The sequence below is a fragment of the Peromyscus eremicus genome, chromosome 2 (assembly GCF_949786415.1).
Source record: "Peromyscus eremicus chromosome 2, PerEre_H2_v1, whole genome shotgun sequence".
NCBI classification, from domain to species: domain Eukaryota; kingdom Metazoa; phylum Chordata; class Mammalia; order Rodentia; family Cricetidae; genus Peromyscus; species Peromyscus eremicus.
In genome coordinates, this window is record NC_081417.1 from 77,008,944 (window position 1) to 77,030,599 (window position 21,656).

Sequence of the window (21,656 nt, forward strand, 5' to 3'; positions counted from 1 at the left end):
TGGAAAGTAGAGACAGTAGGATAAAGAGTTCAAGGCAAGCCGGGCGGTGGTGGCGCACGCCTTTAATCCCAGCACTCGGGAGGCAGAGCCAGGCGGATCTCTGTGAGTTCGAGGCCAGCCTAGGCTACCAAGTGAGTTCCAGGAAAGGCGCAAATCTACACAGAGAAACCCTGTCTCGAAAAACCAAAAAAAAAAAAAAAAGAGAGAGATCAAGGCTAAGGTGCTGGAGAGATGGCTCAGTGGTTAAAAGCACAGGCTGCTCTTCCAGAAGACCCAGGTTTGGTTCCCAGTGCCCAAGTGGCAGCTCACAATTACTTCTAATTCCAGTTCCAGGGGATCCAATTGCCTCTGTTGGCACTGCGTGCATGTGGTGCACATACATGCAAACACCCATTCCCATAAAATAAAAATGGATAAATCTTTAAAAAAGAAAACCAAAAACATTTTAAGTGAAATACATACAAAAGGACTTGTCATAAGCAACTATACTCCATCGACACTGTAGCTATTATTCCTGTGTGCTGCCTCTTAGTGTCAACTGAAATGAGTGTCCACTAAATGAAGTCACAGCACCTCAGGTACGTGTAGACGAGGGTCATGAGTGACACATCAAAGGCCCCAGGTACCTTTTGAGCCGTTTCGTTTTCTCACTGTGTTCTCTCGCTAATATTAACAGTCAGAATGGATTGTTTGTTCTGAGCTAGGAACTGTGCCAAACCCTTACATGCACCATCTCCTTTACTTTTGTTCTTATTCTCTTCTGTCTGTCCCATATAATCCTCAAAACAACGCTGCAAAGGAAAACTATTCCTAATCCTTCTCACAGATGTGGTCAAGACTGTGGTAGGTGAAGTTAGCTCACGTACCAAAGCTCCAGAAGCCGGGTTTTGAACCAGACAGAGAGACACTTAGTAGCCAAGAGGGATGACTCATGACTCATCCTAACACTGAGAAGGCTAAGGCAAGAGGATTGTCAGGAGTTGGAGGTCAGCCTTGGCTACATAGTGAATAACAGGCCAGCCTGGGTTACAGTGTGAATTCGCTTGTTGTTGACTTAAAGTTCAGTTTCACGGGATAGTCTGTGTTTTTATTTGTTGAGTCTAGAAGTCGGAGGCAGGAGAGTGCTGCAAACATGTGATTGCTGTGCTTTGATATTTATTTAGTTGTGGGTTTGAATTTCTTTCTTTTTTAATTTCAAAACTGACAAGTGTGCAAATAAAAACTACAGTTTAGCTCAAACATCTGTTTCTTGAAATTTTATTGGGTTTTGGAGACAAGGTCTTGCTATGTAGCCCAGGCTAGCCTCAAACTTGTGGCAACGCTTCTGTCTGAATCTCTCAAGTGCTGGGATCACAGCCGTGAGCCACCATGCCTGGCTTTGGTTTGATGATCTTAAGTGGCCTTGTTTTTGATTCTAGAATCAGGCAGTACTTCTGTAAGATATGAGAAACGCCACCGTTGGCTGGACAGATGGTTTTGTAGTCTGAAAGGAGATAAAAAGGACAAAAACAAACGGCAAAGGCGTATTGGTTGTCTCGGGGCTGCTTCCTTTGTAGAGGAAGGGTCTGGGAGACAGAACAATGGAAGTGATGGGTTAGCTGCAGATCCACTTCAGGTCCCTTTGTGAGCCAAAGGATGAAAGGGCGTAAGCATTGAAGCAGAAGCCCTTTGTAATACTCTGCTTGGGAAACTTGGCTGTCTCTCACTGGCCTGATTTCTTAAAGGCTTGTATAATGTCTTACTTGCTTTCAGTCTGATGACAAGTAACTTCCATGTGGATGGCTCCATCTTGATTTTGCTCTGAAGTTCCAGTTAGGGTTTCTAGTGCTAAGATAAAATACCACAACCAAAAGCAAGCTGGGAAGGAAAGGGTTTATTTGGCTTATACTTCCACATCATTGTCCCTAATTGAGGGAAGTTAGGGCAGGAACTCAAACAGGGCAGGGATGCTGCTTACTGGCTTGCTTCAGCCTGCTTTCTTATAAAACCCAGGACCACCAGCTGAGGGATGCACCACCCACAATGGGCTGGGCCCTCATAGCAATTACTGATTAAGAAAATGCCTTACAGTAAGATCTTTTTTTTTTTTTAAGATCCACCTGAGCTTTATTCTTGTTAACTTGGTGTTTTACTATCTAACATTTACATAGCATTTGCACTTATCTGTTGAGATTTACAGCCACTTCTCAATCTTAGTTAATATTTATTGAGTGCTTTAGGTACCAGCCATTTTGTGTGGCACTAACACTTATTTCGTAGTCACAGAGAAACTGAAGGGGTGGATGCTTCTGCTTCTTCCTGTCACAGATGAGGAAACTGAGCTACAGTGTGGCCATGGTTGGGCAGCTGAGTAGCTGTGACAGTGGTGTTTGAACACGATGAGTTGGGTTGTACTGCAAGAAGAGCGTATCTGTACAGCAAACTCCACAACTCCTGCAAATTCTATGTAGCAAATGATTTCTATACCTTAGAGGCTTTGTCTCTCCCTCAGGGTCCCTGGGTCCAGCAAGTATGCCTACCTGACTGTGGGGGTTTGAGTAGGAATGGCCCCCATAGACTCATGTGTTTGAATGCTTGGTCCATAAGGAGTGGCACTATTAAGAGGTGTAGCCTTGTTGGAGTAGATGTGGCTTTGTTGGAGGAAGTGTGTTACTACTGGGTGGGCTTTGAGGTTTCAGAAGCTCAAGCTAGGCCTCGTGGCTCACTGTCTCTTCCTACTGCCTGTGGATCCAGATGTAGAAACCTCAGTTACCTCTCCAGCATCAGGTCTGCCTGCATGCCGCCATGCTTTCTGACATGATGATAATGATACAGTCAGATCTTATGGAGGCATTTTCTCTATTGAAGTTCCTTCCTTTCAGATAACTGTAGCTTGTGTCAAATTGACTTAAAACTAGCCAGCACATTTGGTCTGTTGAGGCCCGGTGAGAAAGCCTACTCCCAAACTATGGACTCCAGTAGTACTTATTTAAGACATATATTTTATGAAACTTTCAACCAGACAAAGGTGTAGTTTCAGTGTGCACAATATACTGGTAACTATTAAGTGTGATGGTGGCCTGTACCTGTAATGCCTGCCCTGAAGTTTGAAGTCAGTCTAAGCCACATAGCGAAGCCCTGACGACCTATTAGTAAATGTTTCTCTATGCACATTTCCTTAGGAATTAAGGTCCTCAACTGGATCCAGTTTCTCTACAAAGTAAAATCATAGAAAACTCTGCCCAGAACCCATTAGCTTCCTTCCCTGTTGGTTATGCCACGGTGCTGCTCCTCATGGCTGGTCGACGCCTTTGGCGGCCATGCCGGTGGAGGAGCGTGCTGATTGAAAGAATCATAGCCATGGTTACCTTTTAGAGCTTTATTGGGGGGCGAGAGACAGAGACAGAGGGGGGAGGAAGAGAGGGGGGCCGACGGGAGGAAGGAGCAGAAAGGAGAGAGACAGAGAGCCCTCCTGCTTTTTAGGCTGGGACACCGTCGAAGGCTGATGACATAATTAAGGACCAAATCCTTACATTCCCCTCTCCAACCCCTTTGAGACATAGTCTCATGTAGCCCAGGCTGGACTTGAACCTGTCATGTAGCTGAATATGACCTGGAACTCTTGATCATCCTGCTACCTCCCAAGCACTAGAATTACAAGTGTGTGCCACTATGCCAGCCCTACATATGTATGCCACCCTTGTGTGTATGTCACTGTGCCACCATGCCAGCCCTCTGTGTGTGTGTGTGTGTGTGTGTGTGTGTGTGTGTGTGTGTGTGTGTTTTAGGTGGTGACAGGGATTGAACCTAGGATCTTGTACTGGCTAGGAAAGTGCTTTCCCATTAAGAATACTTTCAGCCTTTTTTAAATTTTGAGACAGGCTCACTCTGTTTCCTAATCCAGCCTTGAGTTCACTTTGAGAGTCTGAATTTTTCATCCTCCTGCTTCATCCTTCTAAGTAGCTGGAACTGCAGGTCAAGGCATCATTCCAGCTTTTAAAATGTTGACAAATATTCTTTTTTATTTCGTTTATTTACTTATCGAGTGGGTGTAGGTAGGTGTCGGTGGGTGTGCACGAGCCTGTGGGTGTGGAGGTCAGAGGACAACTTTCCACACTCAATTCTCTCCTGCTGTGCAGGTTCCAGGGATCAAACTCAGGTCATCAGGCTTGGTGGCAAGTACCTTTACCCGCCGAGCCGTCACGCCAGCCCCTGGTGAAATATTCTTGCACTTTTACAAACTTTGTTACTTGCTAAGATGCTCTCTTTCTCAAAAGCCAGCCACGGTGAAGCATATTGGGCATCCCCAGTAAGTACTCAGGAGGCAGGAGAATCTTTGAGTTCAAAGCCAACCTCAGTTATATAACAAGACACTGTATTTTAAAAAAAAGAAAAAAGAAAAGGAAAAGAAAAGAAAACTTCTCAGTGAGTGATTACCTCCTAAAATGATGGCACTGGCAGGGATATTTCTCGTAAAAGTTCTGAAACATTCACAGATATTTCCTCGGTACATCGGTGTGTTTCCTCCAAGTACATTGTGAGCATTCCTGCAATGGGAGTGTCTGGTGACAAGAAGGCTCTAGAAGCTCTCTCTCTCTTGGTATTATCTGCATCTTCTGTGTCAGCCCGGGGGAGATACCTACGTTATCTTAGCAGTGATTTGCTCCAGCTGGTTTGGAGACAAGGTTCACGTGGAAGAACCAGAGCCTGCGGTTTCAAACAGAAAGAACCAAGTCAAGCCACACTCAGAACCCACAGACAGCAACCCGGGAAACCACCGGCCTGAAGCGCTATGGAAAGGTGGCCAACCTGGATCCCACTTAGGCGGGAATCTGGGTTGTCTATCCAGCACCTGTGGGCCTCAGTTGTCGCTCCAAATGATCAGAGAAGATTCCAAAAGTCTGAGTAGAATTCATGAGGTCATTCACCCTAGACTCCATGTTGCTGAAATAGTTAAGAGAGCACAAAAGCCTCACTCTCCAGCCCAGGCCCCAGAAACAACTGCTGGATTCACAGGAGGAACCACCTTGCTTCACAGACACTGAAGGTTGTTTAAATGAGCACCTAGTGCTTCTACCTTGCCTTCCCCATCTCTCCTACCCATTCTCCAGTGCTTTCTCCGATGCTAATGTCTGTTGTAGTAAAAACCTATGGTTAAGCAGCACACTATGGGGCCAAGAATGTAGCTCAGTAGAACACTTGCCTGGCGCATGAGGAGTGACCTGGAACAAAACAAAACAAAATTTGCAATGACAATCAGGACATTCATGTAAATTATTTGTGTTTTTTTTTTTTTTTTTTTTTTTTTTTTTTAGTGTCTCTTGTAGCCCAAGCTGGCCCCAGGCTCACTACGTAGCCGGGGCTGGACTTGAACTCATGATCTTACTGCTTCTACCTCCCTCCCAAGTGCTGGGATCGCAGGCATGTGCCACCATATCCAGCTGCAGTAAATGTACGTAGGGGCACAACAGTTAGAAGCATCTGTGGATCTTGCAGAGGAACTGAGTTCTGTTCCTAATGGCCATGTGGTGGCTTGCAGTCAGTTCCAGGGGGTCCAGTACCCTCTTCTGGCTTCTGTGGGTACCAGGCATATGCATACTCACAGGCAAAACACTCATACATAAAACGATCTTTTAAAAACTAAAAACAGGGGCTGGAGAGAAGGTTCAGAGGTTTAGAGCACTGGCTGCTCCTCTAGAGGATCAGGGTTCGATTCCCAGCACCCACATGGCAGCTCACAACTATTTATAACTCCAGTTCCAGGGGATCAACCACCCTCACACAGAAATACATGCAGACAAAACACTAACATACATAAAATAAATACATATTTTGTAATTAAAAATAAAGGAAAAAGAACCAGGAGTGATGCCTTTAATTCTAGTACTCTGGAGGTAGAGGCAAGAGGATCTCTGTGAATTCAAGGCTAGACTGGTCTAAAAAATGAGTTCTATGCTAGCCAGAGCTACACAGTGAGCCTCTGTCTCAAAATATCAAAAAGAACAAACAAAAGAGAAAGCATGTACTCAGACAAGATGATTGGTTCACTGGCTAAAACAGTCTGCCAAGCACTAACTCTCTCTCTCTCTCTCTCTCTCTCTCTCTCTCTCTCTCTCTCTCTCTCTCTCTCTCCATCCTCCTGCTTCAGCTATCTGACAGAATACTGGGGACAAGAAACAGTCCAAAGCATGCACTACCACACCCAGGCAGCCAGACTAGTTCTATTGTAGGGGGAGGGGGCGTGTAATAATTGCCTGGCATAAGTCTTAGAAAAGACAAGGAAGGATTTGGAGGGACAGAGAGGCTGAGCAGTTTTCCCAAACTCACACAGTGAAGGAGCAAGACTTAAACACAGCTCTGTGCTCCTGGCTCTGTTTATTTATTTATTTTTTTAATTGACATTCTGCCGTATTGAAAAATAAGAAGAATGACTTTAGTGTCCTTGGATTTTTATCTTAGCTCTAACTAACGTTCTGATTTGTCCTCAGCCATATAAGGGAGGAAAAACAAAAAACAAAAAGCCAAAGCCTGGCATAGGAGCACAGGAGCAGCAGCCCCCCCCCCCCCCCCCCAGCATGTGAGGACCCTGCTCTCCCTTCTCTGTGCGCAGTTTTATCTCAGCCTGCCTATGAATTACTTAGTAGCCAGAAGCCAGTGCCGGAGCAGTGGACGGGCTCTAAGAAGATGTGATAAGATGAAAACCCATGATGTGTATGTCGTAGTTTATTTTATTGTAAGTTGTTGTGGTTTCTTTCTTTCATAAGAAAGTTCTGCTTGAGTGTTCTGATCGCCTTTGTTTACGGTCTTCAACTCCTGCTTCAGCCTTCTGGTTGCTGGGGTTAAAAACCCGCAAGTCCACATGTGTCAACTGGAGTTTCTGTTTCTTTTTAATTTTTAAAAGTTAGGTGTATTTATTTGTGAGTGTGTGTGTGTGTGTGTGTGTGTGTGCGCGCGCGCGCGCGCACATGCCATGAATATGGAGGTCAGAGGATGACAGTAACTTGTGGGAGTCAGTTTTCTCCTTCCATTTTGTGGGTCCCTAGGATCAAATACTAGTCATCATGCTCTGTGGCTTGGTGCCAGCCCAACTACTATGGTCTCTAAAGCGATTTTGTCTTGGCCATGGTCCCAATCTGACAGAGCTTAAAACAACATTTTTAGTAGTTTATGTTGGGGTGGGTGTGTTTTGTCTGCTTGTATGTCTGTGCACATGTCTGCTGAGGTCAAAAGAGGGCATTAGATCCTCTGGACAGGTGGTTGTGGCCTGATGTGGATTTAGTTCCCCTACAAGAGCAACAGGTGCTCTTAACAACTAAGTCAGCAACATTTAAAAAAAAAAATGTTTTTTAAACCTTTGATGAGTAAATCAAAGATCGCTCGCTGCAAATACCACCTCTTCAATAATCAGGATTATTACTAATTTAAATGCCAATTTCGTTTTTTGTTTGTTTGTTTGTTTTTGTTTTTGTTTTAGTCCCCTGATATAACCAAAAATCTTCACAGTTCTTTCTATAATTAACAGTATTTAAAAGTTCGGAGGGAGGAAAAAGTTTGGAAATTACTAAGAAAACTCTATAGTCTCTTATTTTGTTTTATTTTTCTGGCCATCAAACTCAAGACTTTGTTTATACTAGTCAAACTCCTAACCTGTTGCCTTTACAAAACAAAGCCGAGCCGGGCGGCATGGTGGTGCACGCCTTTAATCCCAGCACTTGGGAGGCAGAAGCAGGTGGGTCTCTTGAGTTTGAGGCCAGCCTGATTTACAGAACAAGTTTCAGGCTGGCTGGGGCTACACAGAGAAACACTGTCTCAAAAAGCCAAAACAACAAACAAACAAAAGCAAAAACAAAACAAAATAACAGCAACAAAAATCCCAGACATGATGGCCCATGTTATAATCCCAGCGCTTGTGGGGGAGGCTGAGGCAGGATCTCCAGGAGTTCAAAACTACCTTGGGTCACAAAAGAACAAACAAAACCCAAGACACAAGAAACCAATAAACTTAAACATAGCTTTCTAGACTGGGTCTGTAGCTCAGTGGTACAGTGTTTGCTTAGTGAGGCCCTAGGTTTGATTCCCAGCATCAAATCCAAAACCAGACACAAGCTAGCAAAATTCTCCATCTTACTTGACATTGAGAAGAGTTAAGGGTCGTTGGAATCAAAAGATAGATTTGCATGGCCCCCAGGTCACTGGTGAGAAGTCTGGATGAAAATTTAGAGTTCCTTGCTGTTGGCTCTGGCTTAGCCCAGAGTGTGAGCAGGCGACACGCATTCCAAGTATATTAAACATCTTCAGGGTTTGCAGCACCATGCTTAAAGAACACTTCGTTCTGTGTTGTTTCTCCAGTGGGGCATCACCTCTGGAGTGTTTACTAGAGCTTACAAATGCTTCATTAGTTAAACAATGATAAGATCTCAGCCAGAACACAAAGAACTTGGACCTCCTAGGATTTCGTTGTTAATGACCAAACTAATACATGAGTGTTATTTATTTATTTCATAAATTATTTATTTATTTATTTATTTTTTTCATGTGTATCAGCATTTTGCTATGTAAGGGTATCAGATTCCCTGGAACTGGAGTTACAGACAGTTGTGAGCTGCCATGTGCGTGCTGGGAATTGAACCCAGGTCCTATGGAAGAGCAGCTAGTGCTTTTAACCGCTGCACCATCCCTCCAGCTCCCATGAGGGTACTCTTATCAACAGCAGATGAGTGCACAGGCCTCTGCAACCAAGACATTCAAGGCCCACCAGCATCAAGTATATACCTGTTAAGCTCCCCTCTCCTCCACAGTCCCTGTTTTGGATAGTCTTATATAGTCCAGTCTGGCCTTTAACTTATTTACTATGTGAATTCAAGGATGAGCTTGAACTGCTGACCTCCTGAGTGCTGGAATTTTAGGAGTGCACTACCATGCCCAGTGGATTTTTAGTTTTTGAGATAAAGTCTCACTCTGTAACCTAGACTGGCCTGGAACTCACTATGCAGCCCATGTGGGCTTCAAATTTGAGATCCTCCTGCCTCAGTTTCCTGAAGGCTAGGATTATATACATGTGCTATCATAACTAGTTTAATTTACTGTTTCTTTCCTTACCATGGGGATGATAGCCTGAGTCTTTTTTTTTTTTTTAAGACAGTTCACACCATGCTCTGCCTGACCTGGAACTGGCCAGGTTGTCCTTGAACTTGTGTAAGTGAGCCGTCCTCAGTCCAAGAGTGTTGTGATTACAAGCATGGGCCACCTCGAGTGGCCTTCTTGGGCACAAGTTTGTTTGTGAGACAGAGTTTCTCTATGTAGTCCTGGCTGTTCTGGAACTCACTTTGTAGACCAAGCTGGCCTAGAACTCACAGGAGAGCCTCCTCTCTGCCTTCCTAGTGCTGGGATTAAAGGTGAGTGCCACCACTGGCCAGCATGGGCACATTTTTAAAGAGCTGTTTTAAAAGGCTGAAACAGCTGGGGGAATGGAATCAGGTCACCACTTCCTTATGTCAGAGAGTTTGGCAGAGGAGAGGCCAAGGGTGAGGATGTGGGAAAAGGAAATAAACATGGAATAGGCAGGAAAGAAACTTCTCTGGGCACAGGAAGTGGGAGACCCCAGAGAGGAAGCAAAGGAAAGGCGGGCTTGGCAACGGGCAACCTGCACCAGGAGCCAGGAGCTGAAGTAAACACAGTCCCCGAGCCAAGTGTTCTCAGAGGACGCTGTCCCCTTTGCTTACACCCTCCTTCCCCACCTGGGGCGACTGTGTGCTCCCCAAACCAGCCTGTGGGGCAGAGACAAATACAAACAGACAAATACAGATTCCTGGATCCAGAGCACCCAGGGGAAAGAGCTCAAGACAAATACACACTCACACATAACACACACTGACACACATGCACACTCACACAGGTGCATTCTCACACACTCACATACCTGCACTCACACACACATTCTTACACACATACAAACTTACTCAAACACAGTCATACACATGCACACATATATACACGGGAACCACTGATTTATGGCATCTTATTCATGGGTCCCCACTTATTGTTATGTTCTAACCTTTTGGAAGAGTTAGTTGTTTTTCTCTTTCTAGAAGGGCAAGGTTTTTGTTCTTTAGAAGGGTGAGGTTTTGTCTGTTTGTTTGTTTTCTGACATGGTCTAACTCTGGCTCACACTGGCTCACAGAGTTTATTAACATAGCCCTGGCTGGTCTCAGATTCATGACAATCCTCTAACCTCAACTTCCCAAATTCTAGGATTCTAGTCCTGAGATACCACACCCAAATGTTTTCTTGTTTATTTGTCTATTCGTTTTGAGAGAAGGTCTTGGCACTTAGCCTGGGCTGACCTTGAACTTGAGATCTTCCTGTGTCAAGAAATTGCTGGGTCCTGCCACCAGGCTTGGCTCTAGAATGGTGATCTTATTCTTTTTTTTTTTTTTTTTTTTTTTTTTTTTGGTTTTTCGAGACAGGGTTTCTCTGTGTAGCTTTGCGCCTTTCCTAGAACTCACTTGGTAGCCCAGGCTGGCCTTGAACTCACAGAGATCCGCCTGGCTCTGCCTCCCGAGTGCTGGGATTAAAGGCGTGCGCCACCACCGCCCGGCGATCTTATTCTTTATTTGTAGTTGTTTGTGTATTCATTTGGAGGTTCTAACGGGATGAGGAGGTGGTGGGGCAGACCAACAGCTGCTTCAACACTCTTGAGTGAAGAACGGTCCCTCTCTGTCAGGGAAGGGTACATCAACTAAGGGTGCAGCTTTAAGTGGGGGAAACTCATGGACCCAGGAGGGAGAAACGAGACTCCCTCCTAACACAGACCAGCTGAATCAGCCCAGACAACCATGAGTGACAGATGTCACAGCCAGATTGTCCTCATGTCTTTCTTTTTTTTCTTTTTTTTTTTTGGTGGTGGTGATGGGGTGAGAGAGTTTCACTATGTAGCGCCCAGGCTGGCCTCCGATTTACTGGGAACACACCCAGTACTGAGGCACAAAACCCCCAGCTCATGCTTTTTGTTTTGTTCCTTGTTAGAAGGACGAGGTGGTAAATTCCCTTTCACGGCGGACAGTCTTGGCCTCTGGGTTTTCAGATCAGCTCTCAGGGACAATCTCATGTCTCTTTAAGCTTCCCTTCTCGGAGCTTGGGGCACGTGTCCACTGCTAGGCCCTTATGGACTTGGTTCATTCTGCTCAGTTTGGAGGGGAGGGAGAACGGTTTCTAACGGTCTGTGTCTCCTCTGACTGCTCTGTGTGTGGCTTTCGTCCTCTGTCTTACTTCTTGGATCCCCCAACGGCCACTCCCGCCCAAGGCATTGTTTAAAGTGGACCAACAGCAGAGGAGAGACATCACAAGAGAAAAATGTTCACCTAGTTGAAATTTCTGTGGAAGGATCTCGCCGTGGAGGGCTGTCGGTCCTGGATAGCACAGGGCTTCACAGAGGTAACATTTACTCCCTCAGGTCGTGTTTCTCCACAGAAGTAGTAGCCATTTATTTTCTCCTAACGCACGTGCAGGAGAGGAGAGGAGACGTGCTTGTTTGTAAAGTACTCTCAGCTTTAATATTATTCTGAAGCTGGGGAGATAGCTCTGCCGGTAAAGTACTTGCCATGCAAACATGAGGACCTAGGTTCGATTCCCAGAACCCATGGACAAAAGCCAGGCATGGAGGCACATACTTATAATCCCAATATTGGGGAGCAATGGATAGGAAGGCCCCAGGGGCCCTCTGGCCAGCCAGGATAGCCTACTTGGTGAGCTCCAGGATAATGACAGACCCTGTCTTAAAATAACAATGTGGATGGATAACAACTGGGGAATGACGTTCAAGACTGACCTCTGGCTGCTGGACACACATGGAACACACACACACACACACACACACACACACACGGGGGAAAAACACCAAAAAGAAGTTTAAACATAGCTACTTCTTCAATATTTTGAAAAGTAACAGAAAAGGTTTCCAATATAACATGAACATGTGTTAACCAAGCTGTTTTCCTACTAGTGTTTTTCTATACAATGATATTGTTGTATCCATTTTGTGAAACCCCAGAGACCACTGAGGAGCTGGTTTCCGATGCGAGCACATAAGGGTCCTTTTATTGTCAGGTTCAAACCTGAGCCACCGCAGGAGGGAAATTCAGAGGGAAATGTGGCAGTGGTGGCCCAGGGGTAGAGAGTTTTTATAGGGAAAAACCGCAAGCTGGGAATTACATGCTTTACCAACTTGGGATTGGGTAGAAGGGATATGGGGCAAGGTGATTTTTTGAAATTATTGGTCTAGACTTTCGGCGCGAAACCACATTTGAAACTATTGGATTGGACTTTTTGGTGAGGAATCACAACTTGCTGAGCAGGATTATCTGGGCTGCTCAGCAGGATTATCTAGATATCTTCAAGGGCCATAAACCGCAGACAGAGTGTCTACAGGAGCATACTGCCCTGTATCTGTCAAGTTGTCATGGCACATTCCTGAGGTCCTTCCTGGAACTGAGTGCAGCAGGTGGTATAAAATGGTGGCCCTATCCTAAGATGGAGTCTGTATTCCCTTCATAATATAAACTTTCAAGTTAACTTTCTTTGTTTTTTGTTTGTTTGTTTGTTTTGTTTTTATTTTTGTTTTGTTTTTTTTTTGTGTGTGTGTGTGTGCTGCCACTCTGCCTCCCGAGTGCTGGGATTAAGAGTGTGTGCCGCTGGGTGGTGGTGGTGGCGGCGGCGGCGGCGGCGGCGGCGGCGGCGGCGGCGGCGGCGGCGCACGCCTTTAATCCCAGCACTCGGGAGGCAGAGCCAGGCGGATCTCTGTGAGTTCGAGGCCAGCCTGGGCTACCAAGTGAGTCCCAGGAAAGGCGCAAAGCTACACAGAGAAACCCTGTCTCGAAAAACAAAACAAAACAAAACAAAAATGGGCTGTAGAGATGGCTCAGTGGTTAAGAGCACTGGCTGCTCTGCCAGAGGTCCTGAGTTCAATTCCCAGCGACCACATGGTGGCTCACAACCATCTGTAATGAGATCTGGCAACCTCTCCTGGCCTGCATGCACGCATACATGCAGGCAGAACATTGTATACATAATAAATAAATAAATAAATAAATCTTAAAAAAAAAAAAAAAGAGTGTGTGCCACCACCGCCCAGCTCAAGTTAACTTTAAACAGAATATTGACATTGCTTTGGAAAAGAAATAATTCAACATTTACTCATTCTAATGATGAAGCAAATTACATTAATAACTTTTATTCTCACTCTAATTTAGGCATATATGAGGGGGGGGAGGGTTTGTATAAAGCCTCACCTTTGCTGTGACCTCCGAGGCCTTTCTTGTCCTGTCGGTGGTCCATAAAGACAGGTACTTGTGATAACCAAGCACATTTGTTGTAGGGAACATTCTCCTGTGATACTGACGTGTTCAATATAGTTCAGGATGTAGGGCACCCGAATATTTTTCTTTCTTTCTTTTTCTTTTTGCGACAAGATCTCACACTGTAGCTCAGGTTAGCTCAGAACTCACCGGATTGTAGCCCAGGCTAGCCCAGAACTATCCAGGTTGGTGTCAAAGTGATAGCAGTCCTTCTACCTTAGTCTCCCAAGTGCTGTGATTACAGGCCAGGGAGGGGGGAAGGAGAAAGAAACGGGGAGAAAGAAAGAGGAAAAGGAGGCGGGAAGGGAGGAAGGAAGAAAGGTTAAGTTGATGCTAGTCAATAAATACTACTGAAATTCAGTCGTGTCTAAAAACTATGAAAAACGGGCCGGGCGGTGGTGGCGCACGCCTTTAATCCCAGCATTCCGGTGGCAGAGGCAGGTGGATCTCTGTGAGTTCGAGGCCAGCCTGGGCTACAGAGTGAGTTCCAGGACAGGCTCCAAAGCTACACAGAGAAACCCTGTCTCGAAAAACCAAAACCAAAACCAAAACAACAACAACAACAAAAAAAAAACCTATGAAAAACCAATGGTAAAGGTAGGCATGGTGGCCTCTTCAGACCAGCTAGAACTATAGAGACACAAGACCAAAGACCCCAAACCAACAAACTAAATCAAAACCCAGGTACTAGACAGTCCTCTAACTGCTAAGGAAAAGAAGCCTGCTGACTGGGTTTGCTGGGTCATTGTTGAGGTAAGGTTCAGGCAAGAGAAAGCCCTTCTTGGAGAAGGCCTGGTCCCCAGGTCCTTAAGTGAAGGCAGCTTTCAGGGAAACTCCCCTCTGCAGGGGCAGCGCTTCTTTGTATTGGAAATGTGGGACCTCGGGAGGTTAGGGAAGTGAAATCAGGCTGGGACAGTGACTTTCCCGGCTGTATTTGTCATTCAAACTGACTTTCAGAAGCTGATTCCTGGGGGCCTGTGATTGTGAGTGGGGGTTGGGTGGCTGGGGAGAATTGGGAAAGCCTCAGGGACTGTAGCGGAATCAGACTGGGATGGCTGTGGATCACTGGGGAAAAGTTGAAAATGACTGCACTCTGTGATTTTTATCCTCTGCAGAGAACATTCCCCAAAGCCGAGTAAGACACACAATAGCCTGCTTTTTGAAAATGCTGCTCTCTGTGTGGGACATTTATGGGCATATTGGTGTCCTCTCTAAGGACAGGTCGGTTCTCAAAGGGTCATTAACATTACTTAAATATTCATGTAGGGGGAGGGGACAGCAGACTGAAATTTCAGACCGCTTTGAGATGAGGGTGGCTGGCCACCTGCCTAATGGAGCCCAATGCTCTGTGTCGGCTGCTTCCTTCCCACTGCGGGCACTAACAGGCGCGCTTTGACACCACGAAGCTTCAGGCACCGCAGCCTGAAGGATGGGTGAACCAATGATTTCCCAGGCTCTAGGCCCGCATCTCAGCCTCTGGACCACATTAAATCCTTATTATAACCCAGATACAATTCCCAACCAACCCCTGTGCGGTGGCTCTTACCCAGGGACCATGGCTTTCTCCCCGCTGAGGTATCCAGGCTCTGTGAGCGCTCACAGGCATTCCCACACTTCCACACACACTCAAACACACATATACATACAGCAATGCCCTCACAGGCACACCCACCCATGCACTAACACACTCCGGACACACAGCGCCCTCCCCAGTTAGGAAACACGTTCTCTCGACATTTCTCCATCCCTTCAGTTTCTCTATTCATTCATGCAGGCATGGATGCATGCATTCATTCATTCTTTTCTTGGGGCTTAGGTTCTGTCCTATCTGCCAAGAGGAGGTGTGGATGAATGGGGAGGAGCAGTGAAAAAGGAGGGGCGGACCACCAGCCTGGAATGGGGCGGGCCGGACGGGTGGGCGGGGCTCCCGGGTCCCAGGCCAGCCCAGGAGCTCCTGCTCCGGGCAGATGCGCTCGCCCCTGCTTGGGGCTGTGGCGCGTCATTCCCGGGACGCCGGGAGCAGCAGGCAGCGACCGCGCCACGCTGGAGCGGAGCGGAGGACTGCGCCCTCGAAGGTGAGTGTTCAAGTTGGGGCCCGGCGGTTCAGAATTCTGGGGTTTGCATGCTCTCCGGCATGGGGGAAGAGTGGCTAGTGAGGGGCTCAGAGTATGCAAGTCTCTGCCTAGTGGATCCGTATCTGGTTGGGCTGGAAGAGTCCATGTGTCTTTGAATTTCTTAGGTTTGGGGCAGAGTCGGGCTTCGGACTGCTTTATTCAATATTTACATATACTTAAAAAAATAAACAGCCCCGCCTTCCACCGAGATATGCAGGGAAAACGGTGAAATTAAATGTGGCTGTGCACAAGAGCCGGGAAGGATGGAGCCATCGAAATCAGCTAGCCAAAAGGGCGCAGGTCATGCCTGCTCGGGTGGAGGCGCTGGCGGCGTCTTTGGAAGTCCAGAGCTTTGTGGGGAAACTAAGGCCTAGGGTAGTCTGGTCCCTGGTCAGCTGGAGTAATTTTGGTCTGGAATCCAGGGTACTGAATTTAGCTAACGGAGGAAGCAATGGTTCTGGGCCACGGGGCAGTTGGGGTTCGAGCTGAGCAGGTTCGTCTGTCCTGGGCTCGGCCTTCAGGAGTTCAGATCTGGTGTTTCATCCGGTGCGAGTCTCTGGGAACATTTTGAGGGAAATGCTAGGAGCAGATCGCGGAGGAAAGCGCCACGGGTAAAGTCTGTGGAGGCGGCACACCGGCGGGGATAAGAGCAGGGAGACTCTGGCGGCCCGGGAAATTCTAGAGAAAGCCAGTGGATTAGAAGGGACTGAAAGGAAGCCCGTGAGAACTGGAACCCGCACTTGAGAGCAGTGGTGCAGGTGGCCGGATGAGAGCCGGTGGTAAGTGTCCGAGCAGCCAGTGATGAGCCAAAAGGGCTGGGCCAGCAGCCGGGTCGCCGAGCTCCGCCGCACAGATGCAGGACACTCACCAGCCCTAGGGATCCATCACCCCAAGCCATACAAAGGGGGTGTCTGTGAAAGAGATGACACTGTGTACTCACTCTCCCCAGGCCCGGTAGTGATTTGTCCCCAAAGACTGCATACTGAGGACTTTGACAAATTAGCGCCTTTCCCTGTGTCGGTTCCAAGCCCAGTGGCAACCACCCGGCAAATTTACTATTGGCATTTGTCTTTGAAAAATGATTTTATCTGCCTACACGTCTACGCGGCTGGCATATTATGTCTTTGAATCTGTGAACACGTTTGCCTTCTCCCTGGGAGCTCTTTTTGTCTCAGCACATGTTCACAGGCGCCTGGAGGGTGAGGAGGTGCACGCGCACCTGCCGTCTCCATCCCTGGGGACCGGCTTGTCTTTGTTCTGGTGAGTTCACTTAAGCATCACATTTGCTTCCTTGGCGGAGTTTCCATTTTAACCAAACATCCTCTCTTCCAGTCTGGCGTCACTCCCAATTTTGATCAACTAGATTTTGTAGTATTTTGGGGAGGAATTTGTTTTATCATTTGATGACGTAGATGTGCGTGTTCTGATCAACTGGCTACAGCTTGCTCTCTCCTCTTCAGTTTTTTCTTTCTTCCTTCCTTCCTTCTTTCTTTCTTTCTTTCTGAATGCTCTCCCTTGGATAGAGGAACCTCAAAAGTCATGTGGACCCCCCCCCCCCGTTAGTTTTACTAAGGCAACAAAATTAGCTCTGAGCCATGAGCATCAAAAGTAACCCTGCCTAGGTCTCCATCCCCGGCCCATCAGAATGCACCGTGGAGTTCTGCTTGGTTTCTTTCTGGGATGCTGCGGTGCAGTTGTGAAAGGCTTGGCTGGACTTCGAGTGAGGACAAACATTTTGAAATCCCCATTATCTCATAGCTCTGGCATGACAGTTGATGTTGCTTTCTGCCTGCGGAGTGTGGTGTAGTGTTGTCAGAATTCATTTAACTTCCATAAGTGGTTTGTTCTGACCCAGTAGCCAGAGGCTCTCCAGTGAGTAAGGTGAAGCAGGCTGTCTTAACTTTCTGATCAAATGAGGGGAACATGACCCCGCTGCTTGCTCTAGTTCTCAAACATTCAATATGGGCTAACCTACTAGCACTGTGGACTTTCTAGTTACTGTTGATGTTGTCCTCATAGTTCCGGGGGCCTCCTTTAGGGCACACAGCTCAGGCCTATATATACTCTTAGTATAGTAGAAGAAGGAGGAGGAAGATTGCCAGAGGACTTTGAGATCCAGGTCAGCCTGACCTACAGAATGGACTCTGTCTTAAAGGGAGGGGGCATGCCTTTAATGCCAGCACTCAGATGTAGGTAGATTTCTATGAGTCTGAGGCCAGCCTGACCACCAGGTCAGTCAGGGTGACATAGTGAGACCCTGTCTCAAAAAAAAAAAAAAAAAAAAAAGTAACTAACCCACTCATTTTTAAATGAAAATTAGTGGGCTCTTAAAATACCCGTGGCCCAGATTTCTATCACAGTTGTTATTAGTGACCTCTGCTTACTAGGGTAATGAGAAGTTTAGATAAAGATGAAACTGAGTTTGGATGGAGGTCAGGCTAAGAGATTTTGAAGTCGAAACAGGAGCACTGCTGAAATTGAACTCCTCAAGACCGAAGGTTTGATGTCTAGTTCCATGCTTTAATGGACACCTATTCCAACACTGTAGAACTGATGCTGTGACTCCAGTCAGCTCACGGAGTGGCTGAAGAACAGGGGTCACCAGTGTGCTGAGATAACTGGGTAGAGTCTGTGCCAGTCACTGGCAGTTTGAAAAGACTGCTTAATATATGTATGTATATGAAGTTCAACAATTTCAGTAAGTTTTGATGGGAAATGGTATGTTTTGTTTGTACTTACAAACTCAACACCCAGAGGCAGATTTTCTATGAAGCTAAAAGCAGTAAGAGAGAGAAAAAGAAAGAAATAGAAAAAGAAAAAAGAAAACCACCGAACTCCTTAAACATCAGGTGTCCTCCGGCCACCAGCACTGTGGGTGTTGAAAGCATAGTTCAAAATCCCCATAGTGGAGGATGAGATAACCCCTTCCTTATGTATTCCTCTCTCAAGGCCAGAGGATGTAGCTCTGCGGTAGAGTGCCCACCTAGCATGCATACCCGAGGCCCCGAGTTCCATCCTTGCACTGGGAAAACAAAAACTAAAAAGACAAAGAGGCAGGAGCAAGAGGAATTTCCTTGTTATAAGACAATTTTCTCCAAGAACACGTAAGACTGATGTCCACAAACGGACAGCAAGGCCCCACCTACACAGCTCGTTGAGCATGGAGATGTTGAGCTGGTGCCTACAGAGAGCCTTCAACCCTGCGGTCCAATGTCTTTGGTTACGGAAGGTACTCTGCCTGCTACCAAAAGAAAAACATGAACACCAATCCAGTCACAAATTCTTTATCCACAGTGGTATACTGCCTGCGAGATATGCTAGAGCAATGGTGGCATAAAACTTGTGGGAATAACCAACCAATAGCTGATTTGACTTAAGGTCCTAGGTGTAGAACACATACCCATACTGCTTAGGTGTCCAAAACCCTGAAACTAGATAGCCCAGGAACCTATGGTAAAACCAAATAATACTGGTCTAAAAAGAAAAAAAATGTAATGATAAAATGATACCTAATGACATCCTGCTATACTCATAGATCAGTGCATTGTTCAACCATCATCAGAGAAGCTTCCTCCTGCAGCAGACGGGAACCAATGTAGAGACCACAGACAGGCATTACTCAAAAAGAGTGAGAAACTTTAGAACACCGAGCCCTAAATGGGATGTCTCCATCAAATTCTTTCTTAGATCTCAGGGAACCCTGTGGAAGAGGAGGCAGAAATAGTGTAAAAGCCAGGGAGGATAAAGGTCACCAAGAAAACAGGGCTCCCTAAATTAACATGAGCAAAGCTCATTTGAACTCATAAAGACTGAGGCAGCATGCACAGGGCCTGCACAGATCTGTACCAGGTCCTCTATGTTTTATATGATGGCTCACAGTTTAGCGTTTTCACAGGATTCCTGAGTGTGTGAACAAGTGGATCTCTGATTTCTGAGTCTTCTCTTGGGCTCTTTTCCTTCTGTTGGTTTATCTTGTCCAACTTCATTGTGATACTTTTTGTTTGATCTGATTATATTTTATAAAAATGAATGAATGAATGAATGAAAACCAACCCCTGGGGTAAAGATTATCAACCGAACTGTTATTTATACTTTAAGACTGACATGGTCTGTTTCAGAATTTTGAGGCAAAGTCTCATTATGTAGCCAGCCTGGCCTGGAACTCTTCTTCCTGCCTGGGTCATCAGAGACCTGGTATTACAGGTGTATGCCACCACATCTGGCAGTAAATGGTTTTTTTAAGCTATTTTTTTAAATGCCAGTGACTGTAGGAGGCCCATCATTCATCCTTTGCACTGATGTAGGAGTTTGACTGTGGAGATTTTCTGAGCCTGATGCCTGCCTCAAATCCTCTCCTTTTCCTTTGCTGGTGTTTGCTCTGCCTGGCATTCTCTCCCACTTCTTCTCCAAGTCCTTGTACTGTTTTTGGTTCCACGTTGGACTTTTTTTCTTCAAGACTTTTCTCTGTGTAGCTCTGGCTATCCTAGAACTTGCTCTGTAGCCCAGGCTGGACTTGAGCTCACAGAGATCCACGTGCCTCTGCCTCCTGAGTGATGGGATTAAAGGCGTGCACCACCACCGCCCGGCTCCACTGCCTTCCTTCACTTTCACTTGAGAAGTCATAGACCAAACATGAGGAGGATGGACCTTTTTTCAGAACCCAAATCTTGGCTTTAAGTTCACTCATTGTCCCACAGTGTGATGGGTGCTGCTGGGAAACTCCTTCCCAAAGAGCTACAGGAGACTTAAGGAACTAATATGGATGGCTAAGGCAGAGAAGTGATAACATTCAATGAAAGTTGGAATAAAAAATGTTTTAGAAAAAAACCTGAGAAGCCCAGATAATGCAGTCCACTCTGTCAGTTAACTGATGTCTTTATAGATTGTTTTGTGGCACCTAATTGAGGTGAATATAGCGGAAGCATTAACTTTGAGTTAATTCTCACACAGTACAAAACAGGTTTTTAGAATCTATTATTATTATTATTATTAATATTTGGTTTTTTGAGGTGGGGTTTCTCTGCGTAACAGTTCTTACTGTCCTGGAGCTCGCTCTGTAGACCAGGCTGGCCTTGAACTCACAGAGATCTGCCTGTCTCTGCCTCCCAAGTGCTGGGATTAAGGCGTGCGCCACCACTGCCCAGCATAGAATATATTTTTAAATGTGTGTGTGTGTGTGTGTGTGTGTGTGTGTGTGTGTGTGTATGTGTGTCTGTGTCTGTGTATGTCTGTGTGTTCATGGACACTTGTTGCGTGCCACTGCAGAGGACAGCCTGTGGAAGTAGGTTTTCTCCTTCCACCGTGTGGGTTCTGGGGATCAAACTCAGGTCCTCAGGCTTGGTAGCATGTGCTTTACTTATTGTCTACCGACCCTAAAATTTTATTTATTACTGTTCATATGTATGATGTGTGTAGGGGCATGTACATGCCATGATGCTCATATGGACAGAGGTCAGAGGACAACTTTGTGGAGTCAGTTCTGGGGATGGAACCCCAGCAGTCAGGTTTTCGTGGAAAGCTCTCTACTCAATGAGCCATCCTGTCAGCCCATTTTGAAAATCAGACGTGTAAAAAACATTCTCTACTCTTAGGCCAAATCTCTCTACCAAATGAGAGTAGCCAGCTATCCTAGGCTAAGATGGACCAAACACTCCATGAAGTATGCTGCTTTGAAATAGTAACCAGGGATTCACACGCAACATGATTAGAAGCAGAACATGCTGTTCCTGACAGTTTCTAGAAAGTCTTCCTTTTAGTTAATGACTGCTGCAGGGAACCCCTCCCCCCAGATGTCGATAGAGGGAGACTGTCCAGTTCAGGTCCAGTGATGATCCAGCATCCTTCCTTGGGATTCCTTAAGGATGATCCTAGCTCTGCACTAACTAGATTTTCCTAGGAATGCACCTTATTGACTTGGACATATAGCTCTGTCATTCCCAGAATGACAGATGTGAGAGATTCTGGGAACCCAGAGTCCTAGCAGAGATATTACAATTAGGGTCACACACTGGTTTTTGTTTGGTTCTTTTCTTTTTCTTTTCCGTTTTATTATTTTATTTATTTATTTATTTATGAGATGGAATTTTCATATTGGAGCTCAGGCTGGTTGTGAACTTGCAGGAATCTTTCCACATTGGTCTCATGGGTGTAGGAGTCCCTCCATCCACGTATGGTCTTTGGGAACCACACAGTTAGGAGCCTGGGTACTGCC

The 21,656-nt window shown here is 46.1% G+C and overlaps 1 protein-coding gene across 6 annotated transcripts in view; it reads left to right on the top strand.

Moving 5' to 3' along the window:
• The window catches only part of Palm2akap2 (PALM2 and AKAP2 fusion), a 339,394-nt gene that overhangs the window by 212,804 nt on the left and 104,934 nt on the right, over positions 1–21,656 (top strand). Inside the window, exon 1 of one of the 6 annotated variants that reach the window (XM_059254395.1) lies at positions 15,313–15,406. The exons of the other annotated variants lie outside the window; for them this stretch is intronic. The gene's annotated coding sequence lies outside the window, so the exon portion shown is untranslated. Of the gene's footprint in view, positions 1–15,312; positions 15,407–21,656 lie in introns of those variants that run through there. 6 annotated transcript variants of the gene reach the window in all.